The following is a 20,446-nucleotide window of genomic DNA, read 5'->3' on the forward strand; positions in this document are numbered from 1 at the left end:
GCTCCACTTTGTTGTTGTTGTCGCAGAATTCTTCGTTTTGCAATGCGTTCTTTTGCCTCTGCTTGAGCTTCCTCTCGTACTCGTTGTTTTTCCTTCATTCTTTGTTTTCCTTGATGAATTTGTTGGAGCATCTCTTGTGTGAGTGGTAGATGATATTTCTTCAGTCGACATCCACTAATCCAGTTCGGCATTTCTTCACTTGCTAATGTACCAAGCTTGACAGCTCCACTTTGTGATAGATCACTAATCACAAAGGGTCTCATCCCTCGCTTTTTAATTTTCTTGGCATGTTGCTTCAAAGTATAAACAAGTACATAATCACCTGTTTTGAACTCTTTAGTGCGCACATGTTTGTCAAAAAACTCTTTTTGTCTTCTCTTTTTAGCATAGATTGAAGCTACAGCTCTCAAGCGGAGTTCATCTAGCTTTTCAAGATCATCTATTCTTGAAGAGAGCTCATGCCCTGTTCATTCTAAGCGTTTTGCTACTCGTAGAGTTGGAATTAAAAAATCTATGGGTAGTATAGCATTTAGGCCAAACACCATGTTGTACGGTGTTGTTCCTATCGATGTTTTGTAAGCTACCTCGTATGCCCATAGTGTTGAGTGAAGCTACTGATCCCAATCTGTTCTTGATTCTGATACTATTTTAGTGAGAACCGTGCATAGTGTTTTATTTGTGACCTCAGCTTGTCCATTGGCATGTGGATGGTATGGAGCAGATTTCCTATGTATGACCATGAATTCCTCTAGCAGATATTCAATGACTTCATTGAGAAAATGTGTCCCACGATCAATGACAATTTCTATTTGTAACCCGTAACGTACAAAAACATTCTCATACAAAAATTGTGCAGTGGTGTGTGCATCTACTTTTTGTGTTGCCTTGGCTTCGACCCATTTTGTGAGATAGTCCGTAGCCACAATGATATACTGGGTATGGGTGCGATATGCAGGGAGGAGAGATAGGTCCCACAAAATCAATGCCCCATTTTGCAAATGCTCTTGCTCCCATCATTGGCCGTAGTGGCATCTCATCTCTTTTTATTGGCACCTTGGTGTGCTGACATATGTCACAACACTTTACAAACTCTTCAGCATCCATGTGCAATGTAGGCCACCATATACTTGCGGTTAAGATAATTTTTGCCGTCTTATTGCCCGAAAAATGGCCTCCACTTATTCCGCTATGTGCATGTTCTATAATCAGCAGGTATTCGCTTTCACTTGTACAGATTTTAAGTTGATTGTCCTTTCCTCGCTTATAGAGTTGGTTCCCTATTAATTTAAAGTCACGAGCTTCCAGCTCTATAGCTTTTTCCGTGCTCTTGTGATGTTCTCAGGAAACGTCCTAGTGGTTAAGAAATCAATGATATATTGACTCCATGCAGGTGCAATGTTTATCTGAAACAATGTCGCGTGATCCACTGGTCGTTTGGCACTATATATAATACAATTGGTAACATAAGAATGTGAGTCCGCATACATACTTGGCCAATAAGCCCCTAATTGTTTCAGTCTCTGGTGTGTTTTCACTGTTGAACAATGAAATGCACAATCTTGGACATGTGCTTCTTCAAGGTAGCACTCGAATTCTTTCGGATTTATACATAATTGTAGGATTTGGTCCGATCGTAGATGATACAGTCGTCCTGCTATCAACTGGAAGTTTTTTGTTTGTCAAATTGTTTGTCGTTTGGATCTGTATTCCGTGTTATCAAACCCACTTCCAAAGGAAAGAATGCTAACAACTTCCTGAGACCATTTGGGTACCATTTCAATATTGAAAAGATAAGCATCTGGTATGTCATCATCTACTCCTTCAGGAGCTTCCCTGTTGTGTATCCTTGAAAGATGATCCGCTCGTAGATGGGTTTTACCCTTTTTGACCACCACTGTGAAGTCAAACTCTAGCAATATAATAAACCAACGTACAATTCTCCCTGTATTGCATGGTTTATTTACCAGATACAAAAGAGTTTGATGATCTGTGAAGAACACAAATTTGTTTGCAAGCAAATAATGCCGAAATTTCTTTACAGCATAAATCATTCCTAACCCTTCCCGTTCGGTGGTTGTGTAGTTCTTTTCCGCATTGTTTAACTGTCGGCTTGCATAACAAACTGGAAAATCCATTGTTCCGTCTCTAGGTTGAGCCAGAATACTTCCAATGGCATATGCAGAAGAATCAATGTGAACATGGAATATCTTTTCCCAATCCGGTGCCTTAAGTACAGGTGCTGATATAAGGTTTTCCTTCAGCTTTTGGAATGAAGTTTCACACTCCTCGGTCTAATCAAAATTGACTAGCAAACGATACAGAGGTTGTGCGATAACCGCATACATGTATATGAATCTTCGATAATATCCACAGTGTCCTATGAAGGATTGCACTTGTTTCGCATTAGTAGGCCTGGGTAGGTCTACAATGACTTTGACTTTGTCTAGGTCAGTTGTTATGCCATTTCTTGAGACAATGTGTCCTAAGATGCGGCCTTGCTTAACCATGAATATACACTTTTTTGGGTTAAGACAGATTCGATATGTCCTGCATTTTTCAAACACCTTTTGCAAATGGTTGATATGTTCCTCTCGTAGAAGAGAGTGTACACAAAGATCATCCATGTAAATTTCTAAGAATATTCTTAGGTATTCCTTGAACGCGTGCGTCATTAATCTTTGGAACATGGCTAGTGCATTGGTTAGGCCAAAAGGCATAACCCTATATGCGTATATTCCCCATTCTGTAGAAAATGCTATTTTATGTTGATCTTCTATTGCAATTGCCAATTGGTTGTACCCCGAAAATCCATCTAGAAATGAATAGTCTTGTTTTCCCGCCACTCTCTCAAGCACATGTTCTATGATTGGCAGTGGATAGTTATCCCTTATTTTTGCTGCATTTACCTTTTTGAGGTTCACACACACACGTAACTTTTCATTCTTTTTGGGTACAACCACTATGGGTGACACCCAATCTGTATGCTCGATTTCATAGACGAACTCAGCATCCTTCAGCTTGTCGATCTCTTCTTTGATTCGTTTAGCGAATGTGTCATTATATGTATAAGGACGCTGTTTGCTTGGTTTGGCATCTAATTTCAAAGGAATTGTATGTTCGCAGATTGATGGATCAACTCCCTTGAGGTCTTTGTACGACCATGCAAACACATTCTTATACTTCTTGAGAAGCTGAGTTAGCAACTCTTCTTCCCCAGGGCTCAAATCAGTTGCTATATAGACTGGCTTAGGCTCTTCACCTGGTGCAACAAGGTCAATTCGTTTTGCGTTTTCCGGCCCATCGTACGATTCCTGGTTTATCCTTTCCCTTATCGGCGATGTCATTATGATTTTCCGGTCTTGTATGGTGAATTTTCGATAGTGAGACGGTACATCCAAATTTTCCTTCTCTGACTCTTCCTTATCCTCACTTTCTACCTCCATTGTCCATACCTCTCGTAACGTCCGTTTAAGATCTTGGTATTTATTTTTTCACTCCACTTTGGTCCACTCGGGATCTTTTGTCTTTCCCTGTTTTGACTGTTGAGATTTTCTTGATTTTGTTTGCATTTTAGTTCTTCGTACCTGTTTTATTTCCTCTCGCGTTCGTTCCCTTCGATTTTTTGAGAATCTTCCTGATAAGTGATCCTTTACACAATCCTCTGCTTTTACAAGCATCAAATAGTGAGTTTTATCTTTTATCCTGGGCATCAGGTTCTCTCTCACTTTGTTTCCTGCTCGTTTCCTCCTATAGCGTTCCTGGCGTCTAAGGTGTTGATTAGCAAAATCATAAAACTTGATATTCTCGGTTTCCCTTCCACGCTCACTTGAGGTGTCTGAACACTCATTATCTGCATCGTCATTTACTTCCAGATGTTCAGAGGAGTTATAAAACTCTTCTTGTTCTAGTAGTTCTACCGTCTCATCTTCTCCTGGTATAATGTTTACCATGTAGTAGGGTAGCACATCATAGCCATCCTTATCGCAAAATTTTGTTGTTGGACTATCTGTAATGGTACAGACATCCAATGTTGCTAGTATGTGTTCCCATTCTAGAGGTTCCAAGGCCTCTTCAGGGAAAGGTTCCGGAATATACTCCTTGTCTTCTATCGCTCTTTCTAAAACGCATTCCTCTCTTCTTAGGCTTCCACAATGTGAAGCTCCTCACATCCATAGCTCTTTTTGTTTCCCTAACCATGCCGGGAGTTCTGATCCTACTACTGTAGCTGAATCAAACTCTTCCACAGGTGTTTGGTTCACATCTTTGTAACTATGGTCTTTCAGGTGTATTTTAGTTGTTGTCTCGCCATGTCTGAGGTATGTATGGTGGTAACCCCAATTTTGGACCATCTTCAATTGTCGCATGAATGGTCGTCCCAAGATGATCTCATAATTGTTCTTTTTGTCGAAATCGACTATTGCAAATGTATGCTCATACTCGATTCCGCACGAAGTGACAATCACTTTTTCTAAGAGTCCTAGAGGCTTCTCCATGAACCCATATGCTAATTGTAATTTCATTCTGGTAGCCCTCAAAGCTGGTTTTTCCCATTTTTTCCAGATTTCCCTGGTGGCGATAGCAACTCCCGCTCCACTGTCAAGAATAGCTTTGGAAACTACTCCTTGGAATTCTACTGGTAGCGTGGTGTTTCCATCTCCTCCCTCGCAATACTCTCCAACCTTGTTTAATGGTACTGGACTAGTGTTTAGTTGAGGCCTGTCCAACTCTCTGATGCCTTCCTGTAGCTTCAAGGTGGGGTCTTTCACTCCAAATTTTTCTAGGCATTTACCTATTGTGGTCCACATGTTTGGCCGTAACCTTAGGAGTTCTGCTAATGTGATTGTGCATGCCACTGGGGTGGACAATAACTCAATCAATCCTTGTGAATCCATCACTTTGTTAGAAGAAAGTCTTTGAGATGGGATTGCTCTCACTTCCGACTTGGTTTCATACTCTTCTAGGTAAGAGGGTAAAGTTCTCAGCGAGTCTGGTTGACTGTGCCCCGAACTAATTGATCCTTGGTCTCCCCCTTGTGAATGTATCTCAAAGTTCATTTGTGACCTTGCCTCAAATTCTTCAATAGGAGGTAAGGTTACATTCTTTTCTTTTTTCGTGCTATTCATGTGGTTACTCATCCTATTAGCCTCGTTGGCCTCACGGATTTGCTTCCACAGATCATCTAGACCGTTACAGTACTTACCCCTTTCTATCAATATTTTAGGTTGGAACCTGTCACTTGCCTCATCTGTTATATTTGGCACTATGATAGGCTCTCCTCTGGACTCATAAGCATTAGAGAGTCTTTCCTTTGTTTCTACATGTTTCTCTAAATTTGGTTGGATAGGGGTTGGAGCTGGTGCCTCATGCCAATTTGCAGGTTTACCCAGCGGGTCTTCCATCAATGATTGAGCTGTTTCGATCATCTTTTTACACATTTTCAACCTCTGTTTTTCTATTTCTGCATATGGATAAGTCATCCACCTTTGCTCCTGGGTTTGGTTCTTTTTGAGTCTAGCTTCATAAGCTTTTAGAAGCGCATCCAATTGCTCATTTACCTTGTCAGCCAGTACACATGCTCCTGATCTTGCACTTTTGGGCTCTGCTATTTCCTTGGCTGCTATGGTTACCGTGATGTGTGAGCTTAGGCTAGCTAGATCCTCTAACCTCTCTAATCTATCCTTTGTATGTTTCAACTCCTCGGATAGAGCTGTTTGTTCTCGTTCTTTCCTGGCTTTCATACGCGCTTTTCTAGCTTTCCAAGTGCTTCTCTAATTTTTCGTTTCTGAACTTTGGGCATCGGTTTTTGGCTCTTCAACTATGGGTTGGTTCGTCATTCTTTGAGCTTGGGCTCGTGTTACTGCCTGAATAGGTATGATTGTTTCATTTTCCGACCCTCCACTTAAAGGTACTGTTTCTAGAATGTCCAAGGTGGTTTTTGCTCCTTTGCTCGGGTTTTTAGGACAATCGGAAATCAAATGAGTAACTCCACACTCGGTGCAATATGTGTTGACTCTAATGATTTCATCATGAGGACAGTCTCTCAGCCAATGGTCTCCACCACACTTGTAACAAGGTCCCTTGGGTTGTTGAGGTGCTCCTTGAGTTCCTCTTTGTTGGTATGCATGTCTCTGCCCGCGCATGCCTCCATTGGCTATGAACAACAATGTTCGTTCATCTAAGCTATATCTTCCTTCTCCTGCTGCCTGTGCAGCTATTGGTGGTCCTGTATTTCCTATCATGCTCCATGGTTCTGATGTCAAGGGTTCTTTCGGTGGATAATAGACAGGGTTTGCCGCATATCCATTGGGATCTTCATAATATGCATGCATAGGCACCAAAGCCTTATCCTCTGATTTAGTTACGGTTGGTGTGTATCTTATACCAACTGGTCGTAATCTTGGTAGGGGTGGTTGTTGCCCCAACATTGGTTGTGGTCTTTCTACACCTACAAGTCCTGGTAGGTTGCCTGCTTGATATCTAGGCATCGGTGGAGCTTGACGAGAAGCTACCGGAGCTTGGGGAGCATAAGGTCTCTCTCTCACATACCCCTTGTTATAATAACATTCCTCGGTCCCATGGTTTGTCCATTTTTGTTCAATAGCACACCACTTGGGCTGTTTAGCCTGGGGTTTGGCGTACAAGTTAATCTTTTTTAGCACTTCATCTACAAGTTGCTCCTGGTTTACAACTACTTCTGCTTTTGGTGTTGTCTTAGAAGACTTGCTTCCACTTCGTTGTGAAGACGAATCGTCATCAAGGTCCTTGAACTCCCCCTCTTTGTAGACCGCACAATTGTCCACAAGGTAAAGAGCCTCCTTGGTCAACTCATTCAACATCGTGCTCCTCTTCATATGTAAGTCTTTCTGGAGATCCGCATTCCTTAGTCCCTGGATGAATATCAGCATGAGCCTGGAATGAGTTGGTAGTTCTTCCACAGGACAGAACTTAACATATCTTTTTAGTCTTAGGACTGCCTTTCGTACATATTCTCCATCTTTCTGTTTGAATTTATGGATTTGTGAGACGGTATTATGAGCTATCCCCCTTTGTGAGAATTCCTCAATAAATTCGTCAAACACTTCCTCCATAGACTCAAAGTCTCTACGCTCTACAGAGTCAAACCAAGTAGCAGCGTCATCCTCTAGGGTTAGTCCAAACCCTGCAAATTGGGTAGGAAAGTCTAACACCTCTTCGGCTCTAATTACACGCACAAAGGCTGACACATGATCTCTTGGGTCTCTGCTTCCTGTGTATTCCTTGTTTACCCATTTTTGCACTTGAGAAGGTCTAATTCTCCAATGGTCTACAAACCTCATCATTGGATATCCCCGTCCTAATCAATATACCTCCTCAGGTCTTCTGTAATAGGCTGGTTCCTCTCCCAGTGGTGCTCCTAAGCCATAATTTCTAACGGTTCTCGCTGGAGGTGGTTCATCTCTTCAAACTCGTTCTATGGGTGGTCCTCCAAGCTGTGTTGACCCTTGAGTCTTTGGCTTACTCTCTCCTTGATACTTTGAATAGAGGGGTGGTTCTTGCAAATCCCTTAGCCCTCGTGCGGCTTGATAATCTTCTCGGTTTCGGTCTTGTTCCAATGTTGCACTCTGTCGGAGCCATGCCTGCAATGATGGCTGGTTTGCTGGTTGGTTTTGGTTGTTGAATGCTTGCGGTCGGGTGGAATCTGAGGTAGCGTCATACTCATCGGAAAAGGAATTTGTCGACTTACTTGGGGTGCAGGTGGCTCTTGGCACTTCTTCAGGAGCATATGCTGATGCTCCTGGTCCTGTTGCCCTTTCTACCTCCTCTGGGAGAATACGTTGGTATTCTCGCCCGTATCTATCAACAAAAACTATACCCTTCCCCATAGCAGTTTCATAAGAGAATAAGTAAAGAACCTTGTCTTTTCTTAATTCATTTACGTATGGTTCTTTGCTGCGAAAGTAAGCGACTATACCCTCACTCTCATGCTTGTAGATTCCCACGTTCTCGTTATAAGTAGGAACCCTGGTTGTTTTCTTATCATACATAAAAATAGCTCCGGGCCGATCAATGTTTGGTGGCGATTCTTGAGCGTCTGAAACCATTTTCTCTTTCACCACGTTATCTCCATATCTGTTGTAATCTTCAGGGTTACTAACTATCAGATAGTGGTTCCCCTTTTCGTCTCGGAATCTATCTCCATCATCATAGACTTGGATTATCTCCAATCTCTGAGCTGGCCTCTCTTCGATACAAATGCACTTGCGTCCTCAATAGTCAGAATAGACTAGGGCTCCCCTCGAGTTTGTTCCCTCTAAGAAGATCACAGTGAGTTTGGAATCATTTAAAGGATTTTGGGAGGTGCTTCCTCCTAGCATTGGTCCGTCATAGGAGAAACCTCCTGGATGTTGACTACCCATCATGAAGAAAGATATGTCTGACGAAGTGTCAGTATCACTACCTTCCTTAATAATCGATGCTAGCGGATCTAACCTTGCCTGAGTCACACTCTCTTCGGTGGACACTAAGCTACCTTGGTCACCTGCCACCTTCTGGTCTCTAACAATGTATCTTCCTGATCTTAAATTCATCAAACTTATCAATGCAATTTATCACAAATCCAACCACTCACCTGGAAAAGGATCAGTCTCTGCACAACCTCTTGCTTTGTTGCTGAAGATACATGTACACAAGCGTTTAATTTTGGCAATCGAATCAAAGCATTTATCTGCTAGAGGTTATCTTAGTAATGATTGGTATAACTGGAGAGTTAATCTCAACCACTACTGTATTTATACACTGCTGATGTTCTGGATTAGGTCTGCTAATCTAAAAATGTACTTCCCTCGGATGTTGGTCAATTTACGCGGAAAAGTCTGAATTCAGTCTTTGCTCCGTCAAATGGACAAACAAGGTCCAAATTCACTTCTGAAAGAAGTTCTAGAATCCTTAAGCCAAATGGAATCTCACTGTCTAAGCCCAGTCAAATTTTCTCTTCAGTAAGCCCCAATAGACATCCTACGCGTAGGATGTCTCCTGCTTTAGTTTGCCTGGATTTTTGCACTATGGTTTCCTCTTGATGTACCGAGCCCACAGCTGTTTTTACTTTTTGATTTGGACACCTATAAGCTGGTCAATGAGTCAGAATTTTGTTCCGACAGCCTTTTGCTGATCTTGATCAATCTAATCAACTCTAATTTGGACCAAAATTGACTAGGAGGCTTGCCTTAGGCTATACAACACCTTGCTATGTCCAATGTCAATGTCTGGCTCCAATTTCTTGCTTTAGACATCCTACGCGTAGGATGTCTTTTTCTTCAGAATGGATTCAAACTCAAAGCACAGGCTCCCCTTGAGTTGCTGATCACTTTGGTATACTCAAAGTTTGGTTTAGAGTCCAAAATCACACAGAAGACATCCTACGCGTAGGATGTCTTTTTGGCTTGTTTGACCCCAGACTTGACCCACAGTTTCCCCTTGATATCAGTAACCCAGTGGTATGCTTAGATTTTGGTTTGGATTTCAAAAGTCCCCTATTTTAGCTGTTCTTGCCTTTTTCAGTCAAAAGTGCTAAAGTCTGCTTTGAACCCAATTTTCTCACCCAAATGAGATGAAACCCCTCTAAGTCACTCAATATATCATGCAAGACATGCTCATGCAGCCATTTTATGGTTTTGGTTGCAAAATAATGTTTTGGCACAATTTGGGTAGGATGTCTGGCAATTTTAGTCTATCTGGCCTTATCCTGTCAAGATATGGTCAAATTTCCACTTTCCAGTTGAAATTAGGGTAAACCTCACCTTCTGAACACACTGGTCAACTCAAAATCCCAAAATTCCCACCAGATTAGCCTGTACACATCCTACGCGTAGGATGTCTCCTGGCTTGAAATTAATTTTTTTTCCGATAGAAATGCTCTTGATGCTCTGTAGCTCTATCAGAAACACTCACAGTAACTTTTGGACTTCACTTAGGCTTTCAAACACACTTTTGCGTCTTTTTGCATCTTTTTGCGTCTTTTACAAACTTGTGATGAATTTACCAAGCAAGTATACATGCATGAAATGCTCTAGATCCTGAATCATGATGTCCTACTGACTCTACTCCTACTCATCATGTGAAATGGTGATAATGGTGTTTTGGTTGCTTTCTGGCCTCTCCGAACTCTCAAGCTCTCCTCTCACCACTTCTACCACTCCAACTCCTACTCAAGAACTCGACTACTACCTAAAACTATCTTGGTCTACCTAATCTACCTAAGTCGAAGGATCTAGGCTAGACACATGCTTCCTAGACTCCCTCTAAGACCTAGAGAGTCCTCCACTCTCTGATCCTATCTAAATGTAAAACGAGACTCTTGGTAAACCAAAAATCCCAATCCTCAAGGATTAGTCTCGGTCACCTACCTAAGGTTTTCATCCCCGGCAGCGGCGCGAATGTTGGACGAATATGCCGCGACGGACGTTAGCACAGCGAGAACTCACCTAATATATAATGTCAGCTAAGGACGAAGCTCGACCCGCAGGTGTGTGGAAGTAAGCATAAGGTGTCAACTTACACTCGACCGACTCCTAATTAATTCCTACAGAGGTCTGTACCAATTGTCTAAGTCACAGCCTTCAAGAGTGCATAAGAGGAAACTTTCTACAACGCTTTCTAGAGCCAAACACCCATCAAACGATCTCGAAACACCATAGAACTTGAAGGAGACCCTACTAATACCAATAGGTTGCTCTCCCTAAGGTCTATGAACCAAAACTCCAACCGAAAACACCCGGTGAAAAATCACGTAGGATGTCTGGCCGAAATTTGCAGGTCTTTGTTTTCAAAATCTAAAGTGCCTAATGTGTAGCTCTACTCAATGTGAATGCGTGGATATGCTGCAATGCAAAATCGGACAACGTATGCTCACCCAAACACCAGATGAAGCTTGTAGAAGGAGCTCGCAAAACGGGACCGTACGTGTGCAATGTAGGTATCGGCGCGTAGCTCTCGTCAGGGGCAACACGTTGCACTTCTCCGCACTCGATTTCGACCACCGGTGCACACGTAGCTTCAAGATGAAGCTCACACTCTCTCTTGTACACAGTACGCTCACTCACAGACTTCAAAACTTGTTTTTTAAAATGACAAAAGGTTTTCCATTAAGGTCAAAAAGTGGTATATATACCTTACAATTCTTAAACCCTAAAGTTCCAAAATCAACTATCTACTCAATCTAACTATCAAAACTGGGATACAATCTGGAAACTTCTGTAAGTCCCAATATTTACAAGGTGAAAAATCAGGTTTTCCTCAATGAATGAATAATTACAAAAATAATAATCTTCCGAGTAGTTAGTTGCCATGGGGTGTGTCCAACTTCTAACATCTGCACAAGGAGCAAGGGCTTCACATCTGGTGTTTACATCTGCATAGGCGATCTCTTCTTCTATGTCCCTAAAGGGACATATTGGAATTGAAGTATTCCCATCAAGGGGGATCAAATTCTTGGTTTAATTTTCTTTGACAAAGGCATGGACATTTCAATCAAATGGACTTTTCTTCTTGAGATGACACCTTGACCTTCTTGGTTCTTTCCTCATATGCTTTGCCGATGTACATTTTGTTGCATAAGAGTGCAATCCTCGTTTACATTACAACCCGTTCCTTTGAGGTAGATCCAACTATTGTCAAGGATGATCTTTCTCTTTACCTCATCAGCCATGGTACATACAATAGGTCTTTCCCCGAGTGAGAAACTCCTTGTTTTCCAACTCGATGTGCACCATAAGCCATGATTCCAGACATACCAAAGTGTGTAGCAAAAAACTCTTCAATAGCAACCACAAGAGATTGGGGTGTTTCCATGCTTTCCTCCTTGATTCCACGAATGACAATGTTCTTTGAGCGTTTTTGCCGTTCTTGCAATTCTTGAGTGTCCACATTCTCTACATTCTTTGCTTGGACAACGGCTTGCGTGATAGGAGATGTAGAAACCACATTATCCTTACATATATCAGCCCATGATTTGGATGCATTTCTCATCTCACATACATCATGTCGTATTGTATCTATCGTTTCCTCTTTCAATACACGATCACTCTCAACTTTGCTCAAGCGCTCTTTCAATACATTCATGTCCACAAGAGAGTGTTTACATTCTTGAACTTCATTATCAAGATGCACCAAGCGTGTTGTTTGCATTTCAAGAACCTTCTTGAGGTGCTCATTCTTCACAACAAGAACTCTTAAAGTACCATTTTCCATTGCAAGTGCGCACAACTCTTCACCTTGCTTGTTGACGGTTTCTTGTAATGAGATCAAGTAAGCCATGATCATTGCTTCCGTTATGGTAGACGATGTGGTTGGATTAGCATCCAAATTCCTTGGATATTTTGCATCATTCTCCATGGCGAGTGTGGATTTTCCACCCTTGCGAGTTTTGTTCGACATTGCCTTCAAGTCGACAAAAAAAACGCAGAGTTTTGACATTTTTTTCACTTCTGAGATGTTGTTATAGCAAAGCCTTCCATTGCTCAGAAAAATTCTGTCTTTACACACACACACACACACACACACACACACACACACAGAGAGAGAGAGAGAGAGAGAGAGAGAGAGAGAGTGGAAAAAAATCGAGAGATAGGTGGAGAGAAAAAGAGGGATAGAGGATAGAGAGAGAAGTTGTCGGCACGGAGATTGATAGGGATAGAGAGAGAGAGGAGGAGGAAAATGTTGAGAGAGCGGTGGTAAAAGAAAATTGAGAGATAGGTGGAGAGAAAAGGAGGGATAGGGGATAGAGAGGGAAGTAGTCGGCACGGAGATTGATAGGGATAGAGAGAGAGGAGGAGGAAAATATCTAGAAAGAGAGGGAGAGGTGGTGAAAGAGAGAGAGAGAGAGAGAGAGAGAGAGAGAGAGAGAGAGAGAGAGAGAGAGATGAAATGAAATAGAATGATATATTAACGTATTCAAAATGACCTATGGACCAAACCGCTACAAATTGATGGAACTGTTTGAGGAGAGAGAGAGAGGAAAAAATTGAGAGATAGCTGGAGAGAAAAACAGGGATAGGGGATAGAGAGAGAAGTAGCCAATGCGGAGATTGATAGGGATAGAGAGAGAGAGAGAGAGAGAGAGAGAGAGAGAGAGAGAGAGAGAGAGAGAGAGAGAGAGAGAGAGAGAGAGAGAGAGAGAGAGAGAGAAGAGATTGCAAGCTCTTCAAGTTTGATGAGAGAGAGGGAGAGAGGGCAAATTTTAACGTGAAAGAGGGGAGGGATTCATGCAACGTTCGAATATAGTTTGCCTGAGAGAGAGAGAGAGAGAGAGAGAGAGAGAGAGAGAGAGAGAGAGAGAGAGAGAGAGAGAGAGAGAGAGAGAGAGAGAGAGAGAGAGAGAGAGAGAGAGGGAGGGAGGAAGGGAGAGAGAGGGGGAGAGAGAGAGAGTAATGAGCCAATCCTGCTCCACGATCTGTCCTAACTTATCCTAAATAACCTATCCTAACCTCTTAGATTGTGGAGCCAATCCTGCTCCACGATTTGTCCTAACTTATCCTAAATAACCTATCCTAACCTCTCAGAGTAATGGAGCAAGCCCTTACCTCTGGAGGAGATTTGTTGGAGGTGGTCTTTTCTACCCAAGGGAGAGACCAAATCAACAATGTGCAAAGTGCCAAGCGTTTTGGCCGAGGGGGGATGGACCTTCAAAGAGGCAAATTGCAGATGGATCAGAGAGGCAGATTGCATATAGGCTAGGTGCCATCCACACAATATACTCCAACATTCAATCCTCATGTGAGAGAGTGGAGGCAGCACATGTTTCCTACAAAGAGAGCATTCACGGGTTGAACCATTTACAACGTGAGCAAGGGGTTTATCTTCTCCGCTTAGAGGTGCCGATGCAAGTACAGATCAATGATGTTTTGCAGCAACAAAACTCAATGCAAGTACAACTTTCTAACATAAAAAGCAACCAGGACAAAATCATGAGTCTCTTAGAGATGTCTCTTCTTGAGAACAAACCTGACAAGGATGGCATTGATTTAAAAAGCATTGTGTCTGAATTGCGAAGCACCATCAACAAATTGACTGCCGTAGCAATACAACATAATACAGGTGTATCTGAAGTCAGGTCTATCACAAACAAGCTCAATGCATTGGTGTCGACCCATTGGCCCAAGAAGGGGCTTGATGTGACTGGAGATATTCCATCGAGTTCAAAGCAGAGGGCCCTCACAGGAGGTGAATTATGTAGTGGATGATAATACTCACGTCTTCTTCATTTATAGGCTTTGCGGATCTACATGTTCTTCTCTCTCATTTATAGGCTACTATGGGGATCTACGTTTTGGGGGTCTGTGTTATGTATGTAGTAGATGGATAAAGAGCTCTGTAGAAGCTCTCTTTTCTTAGTGTTTTTGCCATTATGTCTCTTGAGTCACACACCCTCTCTCTCTCTCTCTCTCTCTCTCTCTCTCTCTCTCTCTCTCTCTCTCTCTCTCTCGCACGGGATGGATGCAAGACATAAAGAAGTGGTTTGGGAGATGGGATGCATTACACTTGCTACATGATGCTTCAATTGACTCTCAAGTGAATGAAGCTTTTCTACAACGCCAATGTATTACGGCTTGGGAGAAATCTGGTGGGTCACGCTTCATACATTACACCACCTATATTGCCCCCAACTACAAAACCATGTTCTTCGCTGAGAGAGGAAACCGTACTCACACTTACATGCTTGAGCCTATTCCCTTGTCCGCGATACGCACTATCGCAACAATTCGACTTAGCTCCCATTTCCTTCGATGCGAGATAGGGCGTTGGGGCAATGGAGAAGAGTCAAATCGATTGTGCACATTATGCTCACTGCAAGTTCGAGAGTCTGAGTACCACACACTACTACAGTGCTCAGCTTTTGATCACATCCGAACTTGCTTCTCTCACATTTTCAGCCATAACTTAGACCTACACACTTTCCTCTCCCAGAGGCCAAAGTGTGGGACTCTCCATTGCGATTTCATCTACTACAATTTTGGAGCACGAGAGTCACTCATCAGCCATTACACATACTACATAACATGTTAACTTGGTCCCATAGGTCATATTTGACCTCCGAAGGACGATAATAAAATCTATCTATCTATCTATCTATCTCTCTCTCTCTCTCTCTCTCGCTCTCTCTCTCTCTCTCTCTCTCTCTCTCTCTCTCTCTCTTTCTTTCTCTATCCATATTTCCCTCTCTCTCTCTCTCTCTCTCTCTCTCTCTCTCTCTCTCTCTCTCTCTCTCTCTCTCTCTCAAATTGTGGCCATAACATGTTGAAAGAAATGGAGAGAAAGAGGGAAATCAAGAGATAGGTAGAGAGAGAAAAGAGCGATAGGGATAGAGAGAGAAATGGAGAGAAAGAGGGATAGAGAGAGAAGTAGCTGGCATGGAGATTTATAGGGATAAAGAGACAACAGGAGGAAAATATTTAGCGAGAGAGAGATATGAAATGAAGTGAAATGATATATTAATGTCTTCAAAAGGCCAAAATGACCTATGAGACCAAACCGGAGAGAGAAGTAGGGGATCGGAGATTGATAGGGGTAGGGGAGAGGATGAGGGAAATATTTACAGAGAGAAGATATACAAGGGGATATTAGGGAGAGAGAGAGAGAGAGAGAGAGAGAGAGGAGAAGAGAGAGAGAGGGGGGGGGGGGATCCGGGATGCAAAGATAAGTAGAGAGAGAAGAGATTTTGAGCTCTTCAAGGTATGATGAGAGAGAAGAGGGCAAATTTTAACGTGAAAGAGGGGAGGGATTCAAGTGTGGTGTTCGAAATTAGTTTGCCACACACACACACACACACAGAGAGAGAGAGAGAGAGAGAGAGAGAGAGAGAGAGAGCGAGAGAGAGAGAGAGAGAGAGAGAGAGAGAGAGAGATATGAGAGAAGAAGAGAGAGAGAGAGAGAGAGAGAGGAGAGAGACCCCATGAACACCTCCATTATTGGCTTCCAAATTGCTTCTCACTTCAATCTGCTCTCGATTTTGCAGAAGCGTTGGATCAATATCTACATCCATTCCAACCCTTCCCTGAGAGAATTCATTGCATTGATCCACATTTATCAAATGCTGGCAATCTTCCAAAAGAGCTACATTATTCCGCGTAGAGAGCACCAAACTCTCTCTCTTGATGCCTCATGTCGCGTAGCTTGAGAGGCTTGACAGATCCTAGTACGTCTTACATGTATAGAAGACAACACCTTTGGACCAATAGCCATCTGTCCCAAAAAGAACTCTTATAGGTAATCTTAAATGTAGAGAATTAAGGAGAGAGTGGATCTTCTCTATCTCTCCATCTCTCATGTTTCATGTATGCAAACTATGTGTGTGTGTGTGTGTGTGTGTGTGTGTGTGTGTGAGAGAGAGAGAGAGAGAGAGAGAGAGAGAGAGAGAGAGAGAGAGAGAGAGAGAGAGAGAGTTGATGCATGACACAACTTTGGAGAGCACTTCATTCAACATGTTATGGCCACAATTTTAGAGAGAGAGAGAGAGGGAGGGGGAAACTTCTTTCACAAAGACCACTCAGGAAAGTAGCTGAGAGAGAGAGAGAGAGAGAGAGAGAGAGAGAGAGAGAGAGAGAGAGAGAGAGAGAGAGAGAGAGAGAGAGAGAGAGAGAGCTGTTGTTGTATAACACAACTTTAGAGTCACTTCTTTCAACATGTTATGGCCACAATTTAGAGAGAGAGAGAAGAGAGAGAGAGAGAGAGAGAGAGAGAGAGAGAGGAGAGAGAGAGAGAGAGAGAGAGAGAGAGAGAGAGAGAGGGAGTTCTATTATCATCCTCAGAGGTCAAATATGACCTATGGGACCAAATGAACATGTCACGTGGTGTGAGTGGAGGTCATAAGTGACTCTCGATGCCCAAAAATGGCTGAAATGAGCATCCGTGGTTGGGAGAGGAAGGTATGTAGGGAGAGCTCATGGCTGAATATATGGGGAAAAGAGGACCTAATGTGGTCAAAAGCTAAGCACTCAAGTAGTGTATGGTACTCACTCTTTCACACTTGACGAGGGCATAACGTGCAAAGTAGAGAGAGAGAGAGAGAGAGAGAGAGAGAGAGAGAGAGAGAGAGAGAGAGAGAGAGAGAGAGAGAGAGAGAGAGAGAGAGAGAGAGAGAGAGGGTGTGACTCAAGACATAATGGAAAAAACGCTTAGAAAAGGGAGCTTATACAGAGCTCATCATCCATCCACTACATACATAAGATAGACCCCCAAAATGTATCTCCCCATAGTAGCCTATAAATGAGAGAGAAGAACATGTAGATTTGCAAAGCCTATAAATGAGGAAGACGTGAGTATTATCATCCACTACATAATTCACTTCCTGTGAGGGCCCCCCTGCTTTGAACTCGATGGAATATCTCTAGTCACATTAAGCCCCTTTTTGGGCCAATGGGTCGACACCAATGCATTGAGCTTGTTTGTGATAGACCTGACTTCAGATACACCTGTATTATGTTGTATTGCTACGGTAGTCAATTTGTTGTTGGTGCTTTGCAATTCAGACACAATGCTTTTTAAATCAATGCCATCCTTGTCAGGTTTGCTCTCAAGAAGAGACATCTCTAAGAGACTCATGATATTGTCTTGGTTTCCTTTTATGTCAGAACTGAGTTTTGTTGCTGCAAAACATCATTGATCTGTACTTGCATCTGCACCTCTAAGCGGCGAAGATAAACCCCTTTGCTCACGTTGTAAATGGCTCAACCCGTGAATCTCTCTTTGTAGGAAACATGTGCTGCCTCCACTCTCTCACATGAGGCTTGAATGTTGGAGTATATTGTGTGGATGGCACCTAGCCCATGCAATCTGCCTCTCTGATCCATCTGCAATTTGCCTCTTTGAAGGTCCATCATCCCCTCGGGCAACACGCTTGGCACTTTGCACATTGTTGATTTGATCTCTCTCTGGGTAGAAAAGGCCACCTCGAACGAATCTCCTCCAGAGGTAAGGGCTTGCTCCATTACTTTGAGAAGTTAGGATAGGTCATTTAGGATAAGTTAGGATAGAGCATGCAGTAGGATTGTCTCGATACACACACACGAGCCCATAGTTGTCTCTAGAGAGGGAGATTACTCCAAAGTCAAAAGGCATTGCCTATCCATCACCTACATACATCCTGAAAACACACCCTTAATGCATATCTCTATGTTGTCAGTTTTTCACACAAAGTCTATATTTCACAACATAGGCACCTTCAATTTTTCATGTTCCCTTTGTGGTGCTTTTGCTTGAAAGATAGAAGCAAAGACCATTCGCACATTTGTGGGGGGATGTTTTCACAACTTAGGGAGTGTTTCTTTGAATGAGTTGCAAAATAGGATGCAACATGTTTTTAAACTCAAACCAAATGTTTTGGAAATCTTGCAATCAATGATGCATCATGTAAATCTGTACGTTCAAGCTTTTAGGCAATTTGCATCAATGTCCAAACTTCCAATATTCGTAACATAAGGATGGTCATCACTGAGAAACGTACAAATGGCTGGCAGTACCTTGCTCCAACAGGTGCAGAAATTGCTGCAATTATGCCTTGTCAAGGCGATGAGAGCAACATTGGCCATCGTGATATTGTGTTGAATCTTTCTGGTGGTGGTCTAAAAAGAATCTCAAATTGCCACAGGTCATACATGCCTCTCTTATATATGTTGCTATTTCCAAGTGGTGAAGAATGTTGGAATCCCTACATACAGGCATTAGACAGGCCACGAAAAATAGAGAGCACGCGGGAGGGAATACAAGGTATATTTCTACAATGGATTTCTACAACTATAGATTGCAAATCAAGGATGACACGACACAATGTCTTCTACGTGGTGGTAGGCTATTGCAACAATATATTGTTGATGCATACAGTTGTATGGAGGAGTTGAGGCTTTTATGGGTTTGCAATCATCAGAGTCATCTACGTAATGAGGTGTATCAAGTTTTGGCTGACATGATCCGGGCAAGAGATGGAACAAGGGGCGACAGAGAACCGTTATTGGGTGCTAATGTTGGCAGGAGGGTGGTATTGCCTTCATCATATGTTGGTAGTCCACGCTATATGCACCAACTTTATCAGGATGCCATGGTAATTTTACGCAAAAGAGGGAAGCCTGATCTCTTCATAACATTCACATGCAATCCTAGATTGAAGGAGATAGAGGATGCGTTATTGCTTGGACAAACGTCCACTGATCATCCTGACCTTATTGCACGTGTTTTCTACCATAAGTTCAAGGATTTGATGGGCTTGCTGATTAAGGGGGAGATTTTTGGTAAGGTCACTGGACACATTTTAGTGATTGAGTTCTAAAAGAGAGGCCTTCATCATGCCCGCATTCTGTTGATACTTTCTCCCAAGCACAAAGCAACAGAGACATCCCATTATGATAAGATGGTGTGTGCAGAGCGTCCTAATAAGGTGATGTTTTTACAATTGTAAGACAGTATCAGTCGGTGTAATGTACATTGTCCATGTGCAAACTTGAATAAAAATGCTCCATGTATGGTAGAGGGAAAGTGCAAGTTTAAATACCCTCGAGGCTTCAATGGATCAACTACTGTGGATAGGGAAGGATACCCAACATATATGAGGAGGGATGATGGAAATCACACTGTTTATAAGAATGTGCAAATGAATAATAAATGGATTGTTCCATACAATCCATTTTTGTCAGTAAGGTACAATGAGCATATCAAGGTGGAGGTTTGCTCCACTATAATTGCGTGAAATATCTCTACAAGTATGTGTATAAGGGACATGACAGCGCGACTATTGCTCTTTGCATGATATGTATCAGCATCTGAGGCTATCTGGTGGATATTTGAGTTTGACTTGCATGAAAAGAAACCTGACATAAAACACCTCCATGTTCATTTACCTCATCAAAATCAAGTCTTCATTAATGACAGAGCGACTATACAGAGTGTGGTGGAGAGAGAGTCCAACAAAAAGACTACGCTCACTGAGTGGTTTGTTGCAATTGAAGATATCCAGAGGCCAACGATTTGTTGTACATAGAGTTCCCAAAAAAGTGGGTTTGGAAGTCAGCAAGTAGAACATGGACTCCAAGACAGAAAGGAGACGTGATTGGAAAAATGGACAACATAGTTCCCATTGCCGGAGAGTTATACTATTTGCACATGTTACTCAACAAGTGCAAAGGATGTAAGTCTTTTGAGGATATTTGAACCTTCAATGGATGAGTATATGAAACATTTAAAGAATCATGAAATGCAGGGGGATTATTGCAAGTTGATGATGAATGGTTTCTTTGTTGCAAAGAAGCTTCATTGACTAAACAGGACCAAGCTTGGGCTATCATGACCAAGGAAATGCTTGATGCAGCAAAACTGGGATCGAAAGGGGGAAAGTGGAAGGGGGTTGTGATGCACGACAAATTTCTCGCCCCGAAGTGGTCTTATCTTAGATCTGGTGGACTCTCAGGGGAGCTGATGAGGAAGT

General features: G+C 42.4%; 1 pseudogene; it reads left to right on the top strand.

Moving 5' to 3' along the window:
• Window positions 1–13,539: 13,539 nt before the first annotated feature.
• Window positions 13,540–19,294, top strand: LOC147424359 (uncharacterized; annotated as a pseudogene).
• The last annotated feature ends 1,152 nt before the right edge of the window (window positions 19,295–20,446 follow it).

This window comes from Adiantum capillus-veneris, chromosome 25 (genome assembly GCF_014529385.1).
Source record: "Adiantum capillus-veneris isolate H3 chromosome 25, ASM1452938v2, whole genome shotgun sequence".
NCBI classification, from domain to species: Eukaryota; Viridiplantae; Streptophyta; class Polypodiopsida; order Polypodiales; family Pteridaceae; genus Adiantum; species Adiantum capillus-veneris.